This window comes from Myotis lucifugus, unplaced genomic scaffold (assembly GCF_000147115.1).
Source record: "Myotis lucifugus unplaced genomic scaffold, Myoluc2.0 scaffold_0, whole genome shotgun sequence".
NCBI lineage: Eukaryota > Metazoa > Chordata > Mammalia > Chiroptera > Vespertilionidae > Myotis > Myotis lucifugus.
Window position 1 is genome coordinate 48,587,745 of NW_005871048.1, and position 21,053 is coordinate 48,608,797.

General features: G+C 38.0%; 1 protein-coding gene and 1 pseudogene across 1 annotated transcript in view; both read left to right on the forward strand.

Annotated features, from left to right (window-relative positions):
- PDE4D (phosphodiesterase 4D) overlaps nt 1–21,053 on the forward strand; it is a 1,252,971-nt gene that overhangs the window by 1,096,817 nt on the left and 135,101 nt on the right.
- The window catches only part of LOC106696654, an 88,302-nt pseudogene that overhangs the window by 2,998 nt on the left and 64,251 nt on the right, over nt 1–21,053 (forward strand).

Here is a 21,053-nt window from a genome sequence, read left to right on the forward strand (position 1 = left end):
TATGCTTATCAACCTTAGTCACCAAACAGGATGTTGGATTACCCAGAGTGAGGCTAATTCTAGGAATTAATCCTCTCCACAGGGTAAGACTTTTGAGGCACTTGAAAGAAGTATAACATGGACTCTGAAGGCAATTCCAAGTGTCCTAGGATTGTTAGAGTGATGGCAACATATGGACCATATATATATATATATATATATATATATATATATATATATATATATATATATATATAATCTTCCCAGGTGACATTGTGAAGGAGAGAGCTTCATCTGCAGTTTCATGCTTGGTCTGAATTCTAATCAGTTTGTGGGGGGAATGGTCTGTAGGAATATTTTTTTACCTTCAACCACACCTCAGAATGTTTGTTTCTACAGACCCTCACCATCAGGTTCTATTTACAGAAGTGCTGGGTGCCGGAGATGAAGGAGAAGGCCAGTGTGTCCAAGCCCTCACCATTTCAACAGAAAGGCAGCAGAGGAAATCAGCCTGGCATTTTGTCACACATTATCTCTCACTGAGTCTCTTAAATTATGACTGGGCACAGCACCCTGTTCTTTGAGGATTCCCTATCATTCTCTCTAAGGCTTGCTTATCACCTTTACTTAGATAATGGTCTATCAGCAATGATCCCCTGATTGCAGGATCAAAACCAGCTCTGCTAACATAAGCAAAATGGAATTTAGTGAGAAAATATTGGAAGAATTTCTGATTATCTGAGAATTAGTGGAGATGCTGAGGGTCAGAGTCTATGAATCTTCAGAGAACCAGAAAGGCACAAATTAAGGGAAAAGCCTCATAGTAGGAGCAATCTAATGATCCCTGCAATTGTTTTTAATTTCTTTGTTAATTTGTTTAAGAGCCAAATTCCAATGAAGGGGTCTAATTGGTCTAGTTTGGGTTTTAGGTCTTGGCTAAAGGAGAACAGGGCTCCTGGCTATTCTGCCAGACTATATAACATAATGTAGTGGTAAGAGCCTAAATTATGGGGCCAGAATATGTGCACTCATATTCTAGCTCTGACACTTACAGATATTTCTGCTTAATTCATTTAAACTTTCAGAATCCTCAAGTCCCTTGTTTTTGAAGTGGACATAATAATAGTAACTATCTCACAGGAGTTCATGAAAATCATTTGTGAGGATATATGAAAAACTAAGCACAATACATGACATAGAGTAAGCACTCGATCATTGTGGGCTCTGCTATTATTAGAATTGTCCAATGGAGATGCCAAGTAATTTCCTGAAAGAAACTAGGGTGCTGTTAAAAAGAGGAAATAAATACTGAAGAGCCAAAAATAATTATCGATTATAGTGAGATAAGAGGGTTGGCCTCACTACACTATTTATTTTGCTAATGTATTTCTCAGTAAACTGCTCTTTGTGATATTAAGGTTCTTAGGGATGCAGGATGGTGCCTGATCATTACTTATCCCTTCGAACTCAGTTCCAAATCACAAAAATGATTTGACTGCCTGATTATTTGATCCACACACATTTGTTGATTACTCCCTTATGCTTAGTTCTACACCAGGTGCCATAATCTATGGCTTCTGATTTACTTACAAATATAGGAATCAAAGCAAAGAATAATTTGCACTCCTATGGTCTTCATTTAATAGTAATACAAATGGTCTTCATTTAATAGTAATATAAATGGTGCTCTAATACAGCGGTCGCCAACCACTGGTGGTCCGTGAAGTCCATGAGGTCCAAAAGGTTGGCGACCACTGCATAAGTTACTACCTAATTAGATTTTCTTTAAGGAATACAGAATAATAGAAAATTTGTAAGCCTCTCAACTTTTTGAGAAGAACATGTAAGTAGCCCCCCCCCCTTCCCCAGTATGTGAATGAGTTGGGTTTTTAAATTCATGTGATGGTTCACTGAATATTCACACACTGGCATTCATCAAAGGCCCCTTAGAACCATCGTATACCTCCATTCCAGGAATGCTCAGGTTTCCAAAGGAGAAAGAATCTGAAGGAGAGTTTGAGGTCCCAAGAAAAGGCATTTAGATTTATCAATGGGGTGAGATGGATTTAAGTCTCTGAAGATCAATGGAAGTTCACTGTCGAACACTTTGCAACCTACTCACTTGGAAAGTCAGTCATTGTAAGGAGGACGGCCCAACCCCAAGGCTCCCATGGGACCCAGAATGAGTGGCCCACATTGGGGCAGAGCTGGTCTGGTAGGACCTCGCTGCCCCTACAGGTGCTGCCTACAGAGCCACGAAGGCACTGACCTGACCACTGAACTCCCCACCCGATGCTCTGAACAAACTTCTTAAACCACAGCTGTATTGGGCCCTGGCCTCTGTCTCTGTATCTGTCATCTCAGCCCTGAGCAGACCTAGCCATCTCTGGCCTGTGCACCATCCTCACCATGTTGTGTCACCCAGTGCAAGGGAAGGCATTATTGACTTGAAATTGAAAGTAGAGCCAACCTTAGTGAAAAGGTCCATATCTTTTGGCAGGGGAGTAGCTAGGCATTCTAAGAGGGTGAGCTTTGAATTCACTAAATCAGTACAGAGAATCCTGACTCTTCCCCTTGTTAGCCATTTGAGTTTGGACAGGCTAACTCTGAACTCAATTTTCTCGTCTGTAAAATGTAGGTAGTAACAAAACCATTTCAGAGGGTTATTATAAGCGTCAAATGAAATGAATAAACACCAAGCCTAGTAGTATCTGGTGCACAGTAGGAACTAAGAAAAGAAATTCTAATTCTTGAATAAACCTTTTGTTCCTTGAGTGTACTATGACACTTTCATCAGTGAGTTTTAGAGACAAATGCATCATCTTTAGAGTTGGAAGCCTGACATAAGGAAGAATGAAGGAAAGACAACTACATTTCTCTTAGCATTGTTTTCCTTTACTAGTGTGTCTCCTATTGTCTGTGTTCCCAAGAAACTAGCTACGCCTGCAAAAATGTCTGCCTGGTTCCACGTCAGTTCTTTTCTCCATGTTTAAATTCCTAATTGTGCACACAATCTTAGTCACCATATTTTCATGTGCAAGCAATTAAGACTCATTTAACAGCCCTCCCTCTGGAAGGTTTTGTTCTCCATCTGCCACAAATCAGATTCCTTAGGAACATGTTTGATTTTGAAACAATGTGAAAGCACTGTTCATTTTGTTCGAATTTCACTTATGTACCATTTTTTAAAGTGATGTAAATGGACAGCCACAAAAAGCGCAGCAGCTGGTCAAAACAAGACATCAAAGAAACCATTGAAATGGGGTTAAAAAATTATAAAGAACTAATATTCTAGGACAAAGCCAAATAAAAACCTAGTCTGATAAACATTCCTCAGACACATTTTGCTTATAACAAATATTTGCTTTACAAGAGATTTAAATATGGGAAAATAGGAATGCTCCCCAGTTCCCACTCTGAACCTTAGTGGTCTTGAGCTCACGAAAATGTGAGGGAAAGGAGTGAATGAAGCCAGGAGAAAAACAGAAAAAGATTAGTTTTGTAAGATTTTTTGGAGAAAACATGGTACTTGGCTACACGTTTGAATAATAATAACCAAAAGAATCAAACAGAATTGCATGACATATTTTGTTCATTTAAAAATCAATTAGATTTTTAAAGTCCATTTAACTTTGTCCAATGAGCTTCCTTACTTTAGAACATCAAATAAAAGCTAATGCTTGGTCAAATTAAGGGGAGGGTGCGAATTATTTGTTTCTGAACACAAATTAAGTGTCTGCAAACTGCTAACTAAAATACAGCAAAAATTTAAAAAAGAAAAGAATTAGCTTCCCTCAAAGATTTTCAAACTTAAATGTCACTATTTGCAGATATAACTTGCAGAAAGCAGTTTTCTCTGCTTAAATTTTCATATACATATATATATATAATTTACATATATATATATACATATACATATATATATTGATTTCAGAGAGGACGGGAGAGGGAGAGATAGAAACATCAATGATGAGAGAGAATCATTGATCAGCTGCCTCCTGCATGCCCCCCACTGGGGATTGCACACACCCCCATTGGGGATTGAGCCCAAAACCCAGGCATGTGCCCTTGACCGGAATCAAACCTGGGACCCTTCAGTCCGAAGGCTGACACTCTATCCACTGAGCAAAACTGGCCAGGGCTCTGCTTAAATCTTCCATTGCTTGGCGACTTCAAACAAACCACCAGCACAGTCAGTGCAGTAAATCCCCATTTATATATCAATTGGATATTTTGTCCTCTAGCTTTCTAAGGCTTTACAAGTGGAATTGTTTTGATATCATTTAATGGAAGGGTCTGTAAAGTTTAAAGTATTGTTATTTGGGGCAGTCACACATACACATTTAAAATGTCTTTGTGCAAAGGTAGCCCAATCTGCTTCCAAATCAGACCTTCAAAGAAGGGTAGATTCTGTGTGTCCTTGCAAAGAAGTACAGCACCTCTAGAAAGAAGATCAGAGAAAATGTTAGCACCCCTTTGCTGGAGATCCAATGCAAGAAGCAGAAGGTCTTGGGGAAGAATTCACAAATCATTGTTCAATAAATGAAGGGAGAAAATGGAAATGGAAGGGATCATACTTTTCACTAACAGTGACAACTATTTTTTGAAGAGCAGCTAAGCTCAGAAATCACAGGCATATGATGTCTGCCATTAAAGGAATTAGTTCCATTGTAGGGTGTAATTAAGAGTCAAATGAATGGTGTGCTAAGCATTTAGAGTAGTGGTCCACAAATGTGTCTGCTTATTGGAATTACCTGGGAAGCTTTCTAAACATTTCAAAGAGTGAAGGAAGAAAACATTAAACATTAAAAGTTCAGAGACCCAGTTAGAGGACAATAGCAATGTCCAAAGAATAAGATCTAATGACGACCCTACACAAGCAAAATAGCTAGATAGCTGGTATATGAAGGAAGAGATGAAAGGCAGGTGGGTAGCAAGCATTTAGTAACTGCTAACTGAATGATTTCCATTGAGTGGATGTAAAATGGTTCTGACAATGTCTGAAACCTTAAGTCCTTGGTATTTGATGTAGTACATATAGGATTATATATAGGATAAAAATATGTCAATACCTGGATTCCAGTGTGAAATATAAGGCTGAATTATCTCCATGCCTACATTACCTATACTTTATTTAAGGAGAAAGTGTATTATGTGTGAAATATTCTAGAAAACCAAGGTTCTTATTTTGGCAATTTGGAATGAAAATTTTGAAAGGTATCCTCTTCCTTAACCTCGTAAAGCTGGGCACTGAATGTCATTCTAGTGGTCATCACCACTCACATTCACGTTTATAGTTCTCTGCCATTCGCAGGTGCCCCAAGGAGGTGATGATGCATGATTTATTTCCCCGACAGTAAAGATCCCCAAATTTTGCTGCACTTTAATGTCTCATCTGCTCCTCCCAATCGTTACCTTTGATATTTTTAATGGATGGACCTGGCCTTAGCAGGATCCTTTTTGATCTGCTGCTTTTTTTTTTCTTTTTGGCAAATCAGATTACCAGGCCATTTCATTGAGTCTAAAAGAAGAGCAAGTTAATTCAATAAAAGTGGGTTTGGGGATGATTTATATCTGAGGCAGGGCTTTAGAATTTTTAATGCATATGACAACTTTTAAAATGTTTTCCAATTATAGTTGCTATACAATATTATATTAGTTTAAGATGTACAACATAGTGACTAGACATTTTTATAACTTACCAAGTGATCATCCCGATAAGTCCAGTATCCGTCTGACACCACACATGTTATTACAGTATTATTTACTGTATTCCCGATGCTGTACTTTATATCCCCATGACAGTTTTCATAACTGGCAACTTAAATGCCTTTACTGAACTGTTCTGGGGTTCTTTTCACCTATTTGCTGGTGTGGCATAGTATGAGTTCCTGGATAATTAATCTCTGAATAAGTAGGTTGTTACTATACTACTAGAGCTAATAAGTTTAATATCGATTCCTCATCAATCAGTCAACAAAAAACACTATACCTTCGTACTTTGGTTTTCAGGAAAATAGAAGTGAATACAACGTCGTCCCACCCCTACGAACTTGGCAAGATAAAGAAAAAGATACCAAGCATCTTAGATAGCTCCAGGATTGTGCCTCAGAGTGTAAGTGTCTAAAGAATTCAGAGGAGGCAAAGAGCAAATTCAGATAATAAGCAATGATGGACCTGGAACATTTTCCAGATACTTTCGAGTTAGTTCCAAATCCTGCCTGGCCAGACTGTTGTAGTGACACCGGTGTGTTAATGGATGATCACCACCTAGCCGCAGAGGCTCAGGATTGCTCCCAGCACCCTGCAAAGTGGCAGTGTTCATCCAAGACCATTTGTTATTACAAAAGAGAGGTGATTACTTGTGATTTATTAGCATTCCTTCATTTTGCATCTGGCACTGGGCTCATGAAACTTATAGGAAGAGCAATGACATCAGGGTTTGGGGACCAAAGCTATAATCCCAGCTCTGTCACTAGCTTCCTGCTTAACCTTTGGTCAGTAACGTAACCTGATTTTTCTTCTATAAGATGAGGTATTAGATTAGATGATATCTAAGGATCCACCTAGTTCTTTCATAATGTTTAACTATTTTTTAATTCATGCTTTTGATGAATTGCCTTTATTTTCTTTAGTTATAATTCTCTAAGAAGTGAATAAAAGATACATTAAGTCAGTGTATGAATTCCACTTTTCCCAATATGGATCTTTAGAAGATACCCTTGACACTTTTGCTATTTTGAGTCTTCAACAAAGAGTTAAAAGAAAATTCTGGCTCCTCTGGCTAGTCATCCTCTCCAGTTGGCAGAAGTCTTCACGTGGACTTGATGGTTGCCTAGAGCAACAAAATATTAGTGACAGAAACATGTTCAGGGACTCGATTGTATAAGTGACTCAGAGCTGAGAGACCTTTTCCAGCTTGACTGGAGCCCATACTTAGCTAGAGTGGGTATCTGTCTATGCCTGTCTGCACTACGTACTCCTCCGACTTGGACGTAACTATTATTTTACTTACAAAAGCCAACTAACCTTGAAACCTACAGAGAGGAGTTCAATGCTCAGAAGCAATCTTTATCCAGCATCTGTCCCACATGAAAGATCACCTGGACTAGTAAATATAAACAAGATGGGGAGGCCGATCCTAGGCTTTGAAGAGCATATACCAACAACTTTATGAGAACTCAGGAACTCAAAGCCAATTATATCTTTTTAATTAGGAGAACCCAGTGCTAAAGCTGCTCACAAAAATCAATACCCCTTTCTTTCTCTCTGTTGCAACCAGATACTCTCTAACTATGCTCTGAGTTAAAATGTGATTTTTTTTAAAAAAAAAAGGTTTTTCTGTTTCTAAACTCTTTAAATACTGAGGTCATCCCCTCAGTTCCATCAGCCTGGCTCCATTACACCAATTACTCCAGCTTGTTAAGGAAGTTATTAGCATCCCAGAGTCACCTCTTGTGCTTCTAGTCAGTGTTGCCTGGAGCAAGAATTAGAGGGCGAAGTATTAGTGAAGTCTCCTTACTTGAAGTCCTCTCTCTTCAGCTATTTAACTAGATTCCATCTTAATTATGAGTTTGGTTGGTGTTTTATTATTTTATTATTTTATTGTTTAAGGTATTACAAATAGTAGTACATATGTCTCCTTCCACCCCCCCTCCCCCCACTGACCTCCCCCCGGCCTCCCTTACCCCCCAACACACACTTGCCCTTGTGCCCCTGCTCCCAGTGTCTTGCGTCTGTTGGTTGTGCTTATATGCATGCATACAAGTCCTTCGGTTGATCTCTTACTCCCCCAACCCACCCTTACTTTCCTGCTGTAGTTTGACAGTCTGTTCAGTGCTTCTTTGCCTCTGTGTATTTTTATTCAACAGTTTGTAATGTTCTTTATTATCCATAAATGAGTGAGATCTGGCTGGTTGGTGTTGTTTTTATACCCAGAACACATTCTTCCCACTTGCACATGAACCAGTTCATTGTGATAATTACAATTAAACACTATTACTTTTTATCCTGATTGAATACTTCTTGAGAGTCATTATGATCAGAAACTTGCTGTGAACATTGTGATTTATAAAGACTTTTTTGAGTGATTGGAAACATAGTCCTAAACTCAAATGGTTTACAACAGTAACTTTTATCTTCATAACCATAGCAGCTGTTTGGAAACAAGGCTTCAGGTCACTTGTTTGCAAATGTCTTTTTCCATACAATCCTGGATGGAGTGGAAGCCATATACATTACTTGACATGTGAAACACATGTGACCCTGGCAGATGATTCAGCTGCCCTTGAACACTACAGCTGTTAAGTCACTTTAAAACAATGCAATATAAGTGATTTACTAGGCTTTTATGCTGACTGATGAGAATTCTGACCCTTCAGGGAGGGGCGGGGGGAGGAGTATAAGACAAGGAAAATGTGCAGTCCTGGGTGTCAATGTTGTCATTAATTTTAATACGTTTCTTTATAAGAAGTGCAAAGAAGACTGACTGGTGTGTGTAACAGGCAAAAACAATAACATCCATGTGGCTTTGACTATTGTTTTCTGTCCAACCAAATCAAGAGCAATCTATAATCTCCTGGAAGATCAAAGCTCCTTTGGTCACTATCAAATATTTTCTCTGTGTAGGCATGACATGATGGAGGGTTAACATTCTCTTCCAAGGTGGCCATGTAAGTGCTCCAGTTGCTATGTAGACACTAATAGCTAGAATTTAGTAAAAGACCTGAAATTTATGCTTTAATCAAGACAGAATTTTATTTCTCTTTTCTAGAAAACAGACCCAGAGTGGGCAGTCCAGAGCTGGTATGGCTACTCTAAGATCATTAGAATCCCACAGCTACTGGGTAGAGATAATTCCTTCATCATCCCTAGATTATGGGCTTTGTCTTCATGTTCAAGACGACTCCGAGCGCTCTAGCCATCACATATAAATTTCCAGCAGCAGGATGGAGGAAGAGAGGGAGAATAGCACAGCCCCTCCTTTTGAAAGAGTCTTCCCCAAAATCCCACATAATGCTTCTGTTTTACATCTCCCTTGACTCACATTTACCCATTTGCCATGTTTAGCTGCAAAGGAGATGGGTAAATAAAGTGTGAGCCCCCTCCTACCCTCTCTTTCTCGTTCTTGCCCACCCAGTTGGTCTCTCTCAAATTCTTTGCCATCCTGTTTTTCTTACACATTTTGAGGAACACCCAACACTCAATCAAGTCATCTGCCTTCTCCACTTCTTTACCTGAACTTCTCAGGTGAGTGGGTAGGGTGATGAGGGGAATCCCACATCACTTCAAGCTAAAATTCCAATAAAGTCAGGATCACTCACCTCAGCTGGACCCTCTGTCACTTGACACTTGATCCCTGCTTTGCTTTCTCTCAGTCCTCTTGGTACCTATTCCAGACATTCTCCCCTTCTCAAGCCTCCCCACCCAGCATCTGCTCATCACCTTTTAGCAAATGATTTTACTTGTTGCTTAATGAAAAAACTCATTGTCAAGACTTTCTCAGCACCTACATCCTCTGTTGCCTTTCATAACCATCCTTCTCTCTCTCCTTCCAGGCTCAGCAGATAATGTGTCCCTTTTCCTTTCTGTTCTAAGTTACCTGCCACATCTGTGCTCTTAATTCTATCTCCTGTCAGCACCTCCAGGTCGTTGGTTCACCTATTTTCCTTTCTTTTTCTCATATCTTCAATCTCTTCTTTTTTTCTGGCTCTTTCCCTATTCATGTCTCTCTCAATCTTAAAAACAATACAAAACAATAGTAAAGTTCAGTAACAGACCCTTTATTGATCCTTTAGCTAGTTCTCTGTCCTTCCCTTCTAAGTCAGATTGTTCCCCCTCCTCATCTCCCATGCACTCCTCAACCCTCACACCACCTCTGCTTTAACTGCCCCACCACTGTTCCCAATGAGCTCCTACTTGCTTTCTCCATCCTTGTCTTCCTCTGAAAGTCTCTCATTCATTTACCCAGTAAATATTTATTCAACACATCTTTATTGAGAACCATTCTCTCCCAGGTGATCCTACTTTCTTCTTGCTTCCCCAAACACTCTTTCTCACCATCCTTCATGATCTGTCTTCCTCCCCTCTTAAACATGAGTACTCTGGAAGGTTATTTTTGACTCATTGCTTTTTTTATATGTGCACTCTCTAAATGCTTTTATGTGCTTCAGTAGTTTTATTCCTATCTTGTGAAGGAGATTCCTAAAACTCTATCTCTACTCAGACCTCTTCCCTGATTATCAGACTCATTCATACAAAAGTCCAATACTTGATAATATTCCACCATTTAAATACAATATATTCAAAGCTGGATTCACCTATTTCTTTGAAAAATCTGTTTTTTTCTGTCTCAGAAGCACTTTTATTCTAGACTGAAACTTGGAGATCATATACCACTCCCTCAAATAAATAACTATATTTTTATTTTATTTTTGAAATACTTCTCAAATCTGTCCTCTTTTCCAACTCACTAATATTTCAGGCACTCACCAGCTTTTCCCTGCATTACAGAAGTAGTGCCTGAAATAGTGTTTTGGAAACTTCAGTTGCATTTTTCATTTTATAAAAAAAATTGTATAGAATTTTATTAAAAAATAGTAGAATATAAAACCACATCTATATTATCAATGACAAGTATTGTCTTATAAAATTATCACTACATACATACATAGATATTTTGCTTTAAAGATATACTTCTTACTATAAATAAATTTGAGAACCACTTTCTTAAATAGTACGCTCCTTAGCTCTGCCTTCCACAGTGCAACCAAATTGATCTAGTTGAACAATTAACCTGAAAATGTCACTTCCCTGTTTAAAACCCTTCTACGCCTCCCATCAGCCTCGGGATAAAATCTAACCTCCTTGCATTGGTACACAAGGTCCCTTCCCAGCTATATATCACACATCTTCTCCGGAAACTCCCTACCCCCTGACTGTTTCAGTTGAAAACTTCTTCCACTCACAACACACCATGTTTCACAATTCTCTGCATGTGCTTGTTCTCTTCTCCCCATCTAGAACTCACTTCCCTCTCTTAATTGCCCGTAATTTTACCTCATTCTTTGGTAAGATGACACCTGAAATCCAAGCCCTCTCCCTTCCCAAGGCTGGGTCAGACCATCAGGCTCTTCTCTTCTGGTTTCATAGCCACATACCTACCTCTAACATAACTCTAATGAAATTGTTCTAGAAATTGTAGTCTATGCCTCTTCATTCTCAAACATGCTGCCCAATAATATCTCAGTCCTTTTGTTGTGTCTTCACGGTAGAATGTGTGACGCTACAATACCATCATGTTCAATTTGCATGTGTCCAATAGACCTAGAGTTGAGAAAGTCCTTATTTATCTCTTCTCAGCACTTTCTCAAATGATTACTAAGTAGAATATAGAAACAACATATAGGGCAGTAGAAGCCAACATTGAACACTTTTTATCCTGAACAAGGAAAGTGGTATAAAACTGTGCCTCTTGCTCTGGCTGGTTTGGCTCGGTGGATAGAGTGTCGGCCTGCAGACTGAAGGGTCCCAGGTTAGATTCCCAGTCAAGGGCACATGCCCGGGTTGCCATCTCGATTCCCAGTAAGGGGTGTGCAGGAGGCAGCAGATCAATGATTCTCTCTCATCATTGATGTTTGTAGCTCTCTCTCTCTCTCTCCCTCTCCCTTCCTTTCTGAAATCAATAAAAATATCCCATATAATAAAAGGCTAATATGCAAATCAACCAAATAGCCGAACGACCGGGGGAGCACCGCTCAGCCAGAAGCCGGGGTACACGGCTGGCGAGCGCAGCAGTGGTGGCAGGAGTCTCTCCCACCTCCGTGGCAGTTGGACATCCCCCAAGGGCTCCCAGACTGCTAGAGGGCGCAGGCTGGACTGAGGGATCCTCCCCTGCAATGCACAGATTTTGTGCACTGAGCCTCTAGTATTTAAAAAAAGAAAAAAACTGTGCCTCTTAACCCCTTTGATAGAAGAGAATAACTTGAAAGCAGTGAATAATGCATAACCTTCTCCATATTGTCATACCTCTGAAACAGAATCAGGAAAATGTGAGAAGCAATACTATTACTGGCCTGTTTCATTGGCCAATAGTTTAAATAACTCACATGGCCTTACAAAAGGACATGTTATTATGAAAAGGATAAAATGCCTTTCAGTTTATTCTGAATGGTATTTAAGGGTAGCCTTAAATGCCTAATGGTCTATGAAGGTTGGCCTCTTGTCCCACTGCCGTTGGTGCGTCTATGAGCACACTATTCAATCAGCTTTGTGGAAACGGTAGAGCGGCATGTGTGTGATCTGATAAGTCTTCACTTCCATGCCAAGTGTACTTTGGAGTGTGTCTGTGATGAGTGTAATGAGTTAGTTTCCTTCTGATTTGGGCTGTGGTTTTATTCCTTCTCCCCAGTGTCAGAAAATATCTCTTGGATATATTTCTCATACTTTTGCTACCCTACCCCTCTATCTGTCTTTTTTCTTTTCTTGAGAGGGGAAGGACAACTCTGTGTGCCTTCCTTCTATGCGTTGGGCCAATTCTGTTGTGTTGTTTTATGGTCTTGGACCTAGAGCTGCTTCAGCACTCAACACTAACCCCTGGTCTGTGAGACTAATGAGAAATGCAAAATGACTTCAAGCAAGAGGAAGTGGTTTGTGTTGTGGAGAAAAACTTGGAAAGATACATCACCAAGAACACTAGGGGCTCTATTTTCCCTACTGTCTACAGCTGGGTTAACACATTTCAAAATAACCAGCGATTTTAGTTAATTCCATCAGTTGGGTAGACAGTACATTAAAGAGGAAGGGAAGATAAACAAATTATTTTTTGGGATGACTGGTTGACTTTAGCCTTTATCTTACTCATTTCAGAGGATAGTTTTAATTCTTAAGGAAATGCAAACTACTATGTGTTAGTGGGCTACAAAAATACATTTTAAAAGGTATCCATGCCCAACGCATGCTTATTTTCCTGTGTCATTAAAACAGAAATAATATAGTAGGCATAGAAACTTGTAATATAATATTGGAAAAGTAAGGCTAAAATTAATAGCAGAAATTCACTGCTCTCTTTTTTATTCTTCCATTATTTGAATATCTCTCCCTTCCTACTTCTACCATCTTCTCCTTTTCTTTGCCCTTTTGTTTCTCTCTCTTTTAACCTGGGCAATAACACAAACTCTGTGCTAAGATTTGACACACATGATCATGTTTAATTCTCTCAACAACCTTGTAAGGTAGGTAGAATGACTATCACACAATTTTTAGGGAAGAAGAAACTGAGGCTCATAGTCAGTATTCGGAAAAGTTGTAGAGCTGAGATTCAAACCCTAGAAATAATATTTCAGATTCTACACCCTGAAAACAATACTCTATTGCTTCTCTCTCACTTCATCACAGTTCACTTTCGTTTCTTCCACATTCTCTCCTTTTTTCATGTTCTTTATTATACTCTTTCCCACTTTGCCTTTCCTTAGTCCTCTGCCTTTTTTCCCCACCCTTTCCTCCCCCTCCCTCCCTTATTTCTTGGTGATCTCAAATTCCCTATCTCCCATCCCTTTCCTTACCCTCTTCACCCTACTAATTCCATATTCCCTAAACCTGCATCATTCTCCCCTCATATCTCCTCGTTCCTCACTGCACCATCTCCCAGGTCCAGATCCTATTTGTCATTTTTCATCTCTGCTTTCCAAACATCTGTTCCTCTAAGATGGAAGTGGACCCCAGTTTTAAGCACCAGACAAGGCAAGGATATGTTCAAGGAGAGCCTGTGTCACTCTGCTCCCATACCCAGGAGTTCCGTCTGTGATTATAAAGTGATTAAAAAGGCTATTTCATTCCCACCAGACATCTCACAAATTGGGTTTTTGTTGAACTCCAGATGTTCTCTCATGACTAGAAAAAGATAATGCCTCTCGCTATGATCACTATCAGGAAGTGAACTCCAGGCAGCAGATAAAAACCAACTCCAAAACTGCAAGATCAAAGAGAAGTAGAATTTCTATGTATAATTCAATTGCAGTAAACATTGAGGGGTATTAGTGCTTTGAACAAAATTATATTTTACTCCAGTAACTACATTTTCACCCAGCCAGTACCAGAGAGTTTCATTTCCTTGAATCAAACCAATTTAGTGTCTTTTCCTAGAAACACTCCAAGAATTCCAGGAAAGGACTCCATCTTCCCAGGCTACTGGCAAAGAGTAAGCATGTTTTCTTCCAACATTAATTCACAAAGGCCCCTCATCAGCAAATAGAAACATTGCCAGCAGATCAGCTTGGTTATTAGAAATAACTAAATCAAAATAAATGTCATTCTTACCTGGTTCTTGGGTATAAAAGTTTTGAGGAATCATCATAATTCTAGAGACCTGCAATTCATCTTTTGCTTGTAGGTTGCATAGTGTCTTTCTTCAGATGTTGCCATTTGTTTGTTTCCATATCTGGGCTGTTTTCTGTACCCACTTCTGCTCTTCATAATCTCTGCTTTATCATTGTCCCAGTTTGTGCATGGCTGGCCATAGCTTCTCTAGCCTAAATTTTACTTCAGACCATATAAGATAACTTTTTTTTTACTTCTTCTGATACCAGTTACCTTATTTGCAATTTCTCAATTATAATTAAATGGAACCTACAAATTTACAAATGCAATTAGACAATTTTTTTATTCTATTTATGTATTATAGGCCTTTGGCTACTGGTGAGTCTGTCAATTGCCTGCCTTTGGGTTTGATCTCTAGACCTGGTCTGTTTAACAATATAAACAGCCCCTTTTTAACAAATAATTCCTTAGGGGCCTCCCATGTGCCTGACTAAGCAAGGACCTTGGTATGCAATGACGACCTGAAGAAGCATTATCCCTGTCCTTAGTCCCTATAGCCTGGGGGCCAGGAGAAGGGAGAAATGTAGTGATCAAATACTCAGGACTAAATGTAAAACTCCAAACTGAAGTATGTGATATAAAGGAAAAATTCTATGAGGATGGCAGACCAGAAGAAGCCCAGTCTGCCCATGCTTCTGGAATCTTTGGGGGTTGGGAGGGAGGGACTTATGTCTAGCAGACTGAACCTTCTGAGAAGATTCCAGGGGCATACTGTCCCATCAAGAAGAATGAGGAAGTTTATGCCCAAAAGCCGTTTCTTCTGTTGTGCTCAGTTGGCGATGATTCTTATGGAGACCCAGACCTCGAGCGGCAGCCATAGGCTTTTCTCCCTCGTCTTCTCCCACCCAGAGAAGGTCTCTTTGAAAGGCAGGCACAGGGCTCCTCTTCCTCCACTGACACAACTGTAACATCTTCCTCCCAGCTCTGAAGCTCTGCTTTTAGACCTCCCAGGAGGTAGGACTCTAGACTAATCCATTAAGTCTGCTAGATTTTCAAAACATTCACTCCCATTTGAAATGCCTGGGGACTCTTACACAGATGTGGCTGTGCTAATTTCTGCACTTGCACTTTAAACCCGTAGAGTCGGGATTTCACCTGAAGACTTCCATGTAATTGCTTAGAAGGCACAATAAAGACATCCAGGTTTTTAAAAAAAATTATATGCTCATGAGTCTGTGTTCCTTTGCAAGATGTGCAGTGATGGGGGGCTTCCTTTTGGACATATCTGCTGAGCCATTCTGAGTCATGATTGATCCCAAATCTGTTGACAAGGAAAATTTAAAGGCGATGGGGAGAGACAAAGTTGACTCTTGTCTTTTAACTAACCTGCACAATTATAGAGGGCCAACCTTAGAAACCTAACATGAAAAGCTTACGGACTGGTTTTTCAAAATCTGAAATTCTCTTGCATCCCCATTTCAATATTAGTCAAGGTCTTTACAACCTTTGTTTAGCCCTAGGCTGTAACTTGTGCCGGGAATTCCTACTCCAAGGTTCCCTTGTGGTATTTTTAATAGTGTTGTTTGATGCTGCAGCCAGCCTCTTGGTGGTTTGGGAGTTAAATGGAATACAGTGATGTGGTGTACTGTAATAGCTCTTGGAAGAATGTTAGGACAAATTAAAATCCAACTAAGATAGCACCTGAAGGAACCTGGCCCTTTAGTGAAAGAACATAATACTCTAGAAAGGAAAGCCTGGCAATTGCTGCTGACCCTAAACGATTAAGAGGACATAGTGTCTATCAAATTGAGTTGGAAATTGGTTTGGGACTTAAATGCAGAGTATTCACTTAGATTCACTGGTCATTTGCCCATCATTTCTTCTGTGTTTGCTTTTCTGACTAGTTAAAAGCCTGAGGATGTATGTTAATTTAAGAGAAAATGGTATTCTTAAAGTGTACTCTTAAAGAAAAGGGGAAGGGAATAATTCATACCATTACTCAAAGCACCAAATTCTATGAGCTGATGATGGCCAGGTTTAGTCATTGATCTCTACCACTACCAAACAGGTCTGGCATCTCTTACACATAATCCTGATGCCCAGGCCCATGCTGAGCAGAAGCATCACAGGATTCTACAACCTAATATTAGTCAGCTTTTCCTTTAGACAATAGTCAAACATCATTGATGTATTGGAATCACATGTGGTTTTAGAGTAATAGAAATATTTTTCTGCTATTTAAAACAAAACCAATTCTTTAAAATATATTTGTACAGTTATACTATATACAAATTACATGTATATATGTGTGTATATATATAGGGTGTCCCAAAATTCACGCAAGATTTGAATTTTGCGTGAGCATTAACAACAACAAATAAAAGCCTAATTTTACTTGGTTTATTGAATCAGATTCTAATATCGGTTGCCCTTTGATTTCAATCCCTTCAATTCGATAAGCATTACCAAGTACCAATTATGGCCCAGGAGCAGGGACAATGAAGACCAATGAAGACCACGGCTTTGTGTATGTGCCAGCAAAGCCGTGGAGGCCATTTACCCGATGTGCTAATCCATATATAACCCTATACTGTATACTTTATGAATCAATAAAAAATTTACAATTTTTAATTATAAACCTGTGTTTTCTATCAAAATTACTTCTTGCATGAATTTTGGGGCACCCTATAGATATGTATATGTATTTTGGTTCTGGCAAATGTTTTTATTTCCAGTATATTTTTATAATGGTCCAATGAATAATCTATCATCTATGGAGTACCTTTTAGAAAGTCTTCATTGGTTATAGATTTATTCCAGGATGAGCAAGTTATATGTAAAATACAATTCATACCCATTAAAATAGTAACAGATATCTTGTACTGAGTGTTTACTATGCCAGATGCTCAGCTAAGCTTTCTACTTGCATTGTTTTTTCACCTTCTCTATTCCATGTGACTCAGATGTGTCATTACTCTTATGATACAGATAAGAACAGAGAGGCTTAGAGAAGAAGAATAAATTGAGATTTTAGGTAAAATTTGAGGAGTTACAGTAAAAAGAAAAAAGAAAAGTCTCCTTCAGCTCTTAGACGTGTGTTTCTTTCCCACTTTTCCAATATAATTTTTCTCCTTTACCCTCAACAGAAAGTGTCACACAGCCTGTACATTGTAGAACCAGGATCTAAAGTCACTGCCATCAAAATCCCAACAAAGTAAAAGTCAACAATTTAGGAAAATATATTTTTTTCTAATGAAAAATACCTCCATTAGTGACATGACTAAAACAATCACCAAGAAAGATTATTGGCTTGAGTACCAAATTCCTCTACTAAGAAACACTGGAAATAACTCAGATATAAATAATGAAAGTTGCTGCTGAATTAGAAAGACGTTCGAAAATTTCCTCATACCAATAAATTATACTTTGGTGGCCTAATATAATTTAGTGTGGGTGATATTCATAGCTGGTTCTCTTACTTGAATATTAGGGAGCCTAGAGAATAGGAAGATCAAGAGAAAGCTATTCAAATAATAGAATTTTATGGGAAAAATAACTTAAATATTGTATCTGACTTGACATTTTTGGAGAGAAACAGAAATCTTGACAAAAGAACCAATGACAGGAAATGTAGTTACTAGGTTAAAGCTCTTGAGTTTACTTATAAATACTTGTAAATCAAATTTAGAATTGTGGAGACAAAAACAGGGCCTTAAGAAGTTATAAATGTCATTTATTTAGAGATGTATTAAAGGACTAGAGATTTAAATAGAGTCAAAACTTGTGATCTTCACGGATCAACTTCAAGATGAGATTGTCAATCACTCATAATGCATTCCAAGTTAGCCAATTCAGCCCTACCACAGCCCACCTCATTGATAAATGTAGGCAATTTTGACACACAATAAATTTTATTCATTTATTTAAAGCTGACTTCGACATTATTTGAGTTTTAAAAAGAAAGTCTCCCTAGTTCAGTGATGGCGAACCTATGACACGCGTGTCACCTCTGAACTCATTTTTTTGGTTGATTTTTCTTTGTTAAATGGCATTTAAATATATAAAATAAATATCAAAAATATAAGTCTTTGTGGTTGCAAATATCAAAAAATTTCTATATGTGACACAGCACCAGAGTTAAGTTAGGGTTTTTCAAAATACTGACACGCCGAGCTCAAAAGGTTCGCCATCACTGCCCTAGTTCAACTGAAAACTCTTCATAAGTATTTCTTTTCTGCTTTGTAAATATAATTTTTGTCTTCTGTTTTCAACTATACCATAGAATTCACTTCTTTTTCATTTTAAGAAATATTTAAAATGAAAGTTGCAAAGACACTTAATATTTAAAATTTACATGAAACTGCCATGAATTCTTACCTATTGACATTATGGACAGAGATACAAAGAGTTGATCAAGGAGAGGATAGTTCTGACTTGAATATACTTTTTTTGGCATTTCTATTTATTTTATTAAGATAAAAAATTTTATTTGGGGAAATAAAGCAATAAGTAATTGTTTTCTGCAGTTTTTCTGTAGAGGGCCTGTTCCAATTACATTATAAATTTAAGTCCTACTGTTCTGCTCTCTATGTAATCTAAATAAGAAGAACTTCTTCAAATCCAATTTGGAAATAAAAGTATCGAAACTTTTTCAACAATTTGCACTGGACTGTATTATTTGATTTGGAAGAAATTGAATCAGACCACTTTCATTTCTTGATGAAACAACTAACTCATTTAACTCCCTTTAAAGAAATTACTTCAGTGGCTTAAAAAGTGTTACATTTTCATCCTACATGACCGAAAGTAATTATCCCTCATATCTAGAATTTTCTTTATAATTGAAAATATTTTAAATAAATAATAGATTCTCATACTTCAAAGTTCAAAACATGTTCTCAAAGGATCAAATATTAGGTTTCTTGTGTATTGTGTAAACACATTTTTTTGCATATGCAAGCATAATAGATGTTCTCTAGCAACCTTTTTAAAACATAATAAAAAGTGTCTACCCTGATTAAGTTAGTATTTTATTTTTTAAATATATTTTTTGTTGATAGTATTACAGATATCTTCCATTTCCCTCCCTTTCCCCTCCTCCTCCCAGCCCCTACCCAACCCTGTCTTCACTACTCTATTGCCTGTGTCCAATGGGCTATGCATTTAAGTATATAAGTTCTTTGGTTTATCCCTTCTCGTCCCCTCAATGCCACATCAAGGTATTTGGTTAATATTTTCAAAGTTCTTTATAGGGAAAGAAAAGCTTCCTGAAGTTTTGTTTTTTGTGGGGTTTTTTTCAGAATTTTAAAAAATAAGAACAGGATTTTGTTTTATTTAAACCTTTTAAGCTCTTCTTCAGACATACATTTTAAATTTTTCTTAACTGTTTGTAAACATATTTATATTCATTATATATACTGCATAATTCACCTGGACATGGAATTATTAAATGAAATTATCAATTTTCAATTATGGCTTGATCAAATTAGATATAAGGTATCTTTTACCCTTTGCATCTCTGGCATAGTTTTTCTTTATTAGTTCAGTAGATTTCATATCTCTACAAAGGAGTTGTACATTCTTTGTAGGAGAATGTAAAATTGCATTTAAAATTCATTTATTAGGAATCTGTTTTTCTAAAATCATACGGGGAAGATGGGTGTACAATTTTAGTAACCCGAGCTGATCAATAAAAGCAGCCCCCTGTTCTCCATGCTCTGCAAGCACGATTCCAGAGAAGCACTGAGAATGGGAAGGAAGATCAGGAATTTCAGAGTCTGCCGAATTTGGGTTTAATTCCACCTCCCCAACTTAGTTACTTGGTGAATTCAGGCAAATCACTACACAACCATTAGCCTCATTTCTATCATCTGTCCCATAGAATGGTGATAATACCATGTCTCGTTGCAAAGATTAAATGAGACTGTATGGAGAGTGCCTAACATACCATAATACTTTGCACTTGAAAATGGTCATTCCATTAAATCCATCCTTTATTTTCTTTAAGATTTAAAAAAAAAAGGTTTTTTTCTGTATTTTCAAACTGAATATCTTTAATGGGTATATATTCTGCAATTAAAACAACACATTGTTTTAACATCTCTCTAAAAGAGCAAGGACTTATAAAACAACAAGTAGCTTCTTGAGAAGAGTTTTAAATTGTTAAAGTAGGAGTGTCTCTAGAAGGGAAATCTGAAGACCTGTGTAAAATGTATAAACCCTTTAAATTGTAACCCAGGTTAGTCACTTAACTAGGCTGATATATTATTTTGACACTGGCAATGCTCATAAAATGCTTGCCTAATACACACAAAGCCCTGTTATATGCAGTCAGTTAACTATGAAGATAACTTTAACAGCTGAAATATCATGAAGATTAGTATTTTCAAAACACCACTCATCTTTTTTCTCTTTGAACACGTTAATGAATAGTGTTCATGATTCTTTTTCATTACTTTCTGGGGACATACATACACCCTTTTTTAACTTTGGCTCACTATTGTCTTCTCTGACTATGCCATTTACAGCCTTCTAGTTCATCAGGAAACGCCGGTTGGTGTGAAATAATAGGCTGTTGTGATTGGAAGTGATCTCATTGATCATCAGTGCAAGGTCCATTTTAGAGACAAGGCAAGTGGCTTGTCTCCGTATTCAGCTGACTAGTGCCCAGAACTCACATCTCCTGACGCACAGCACCCTGGGCTTTCTGCAAAACTAGCTGCCTTGGTTAAGGATGAAGAGACTTATTTATCAATAGA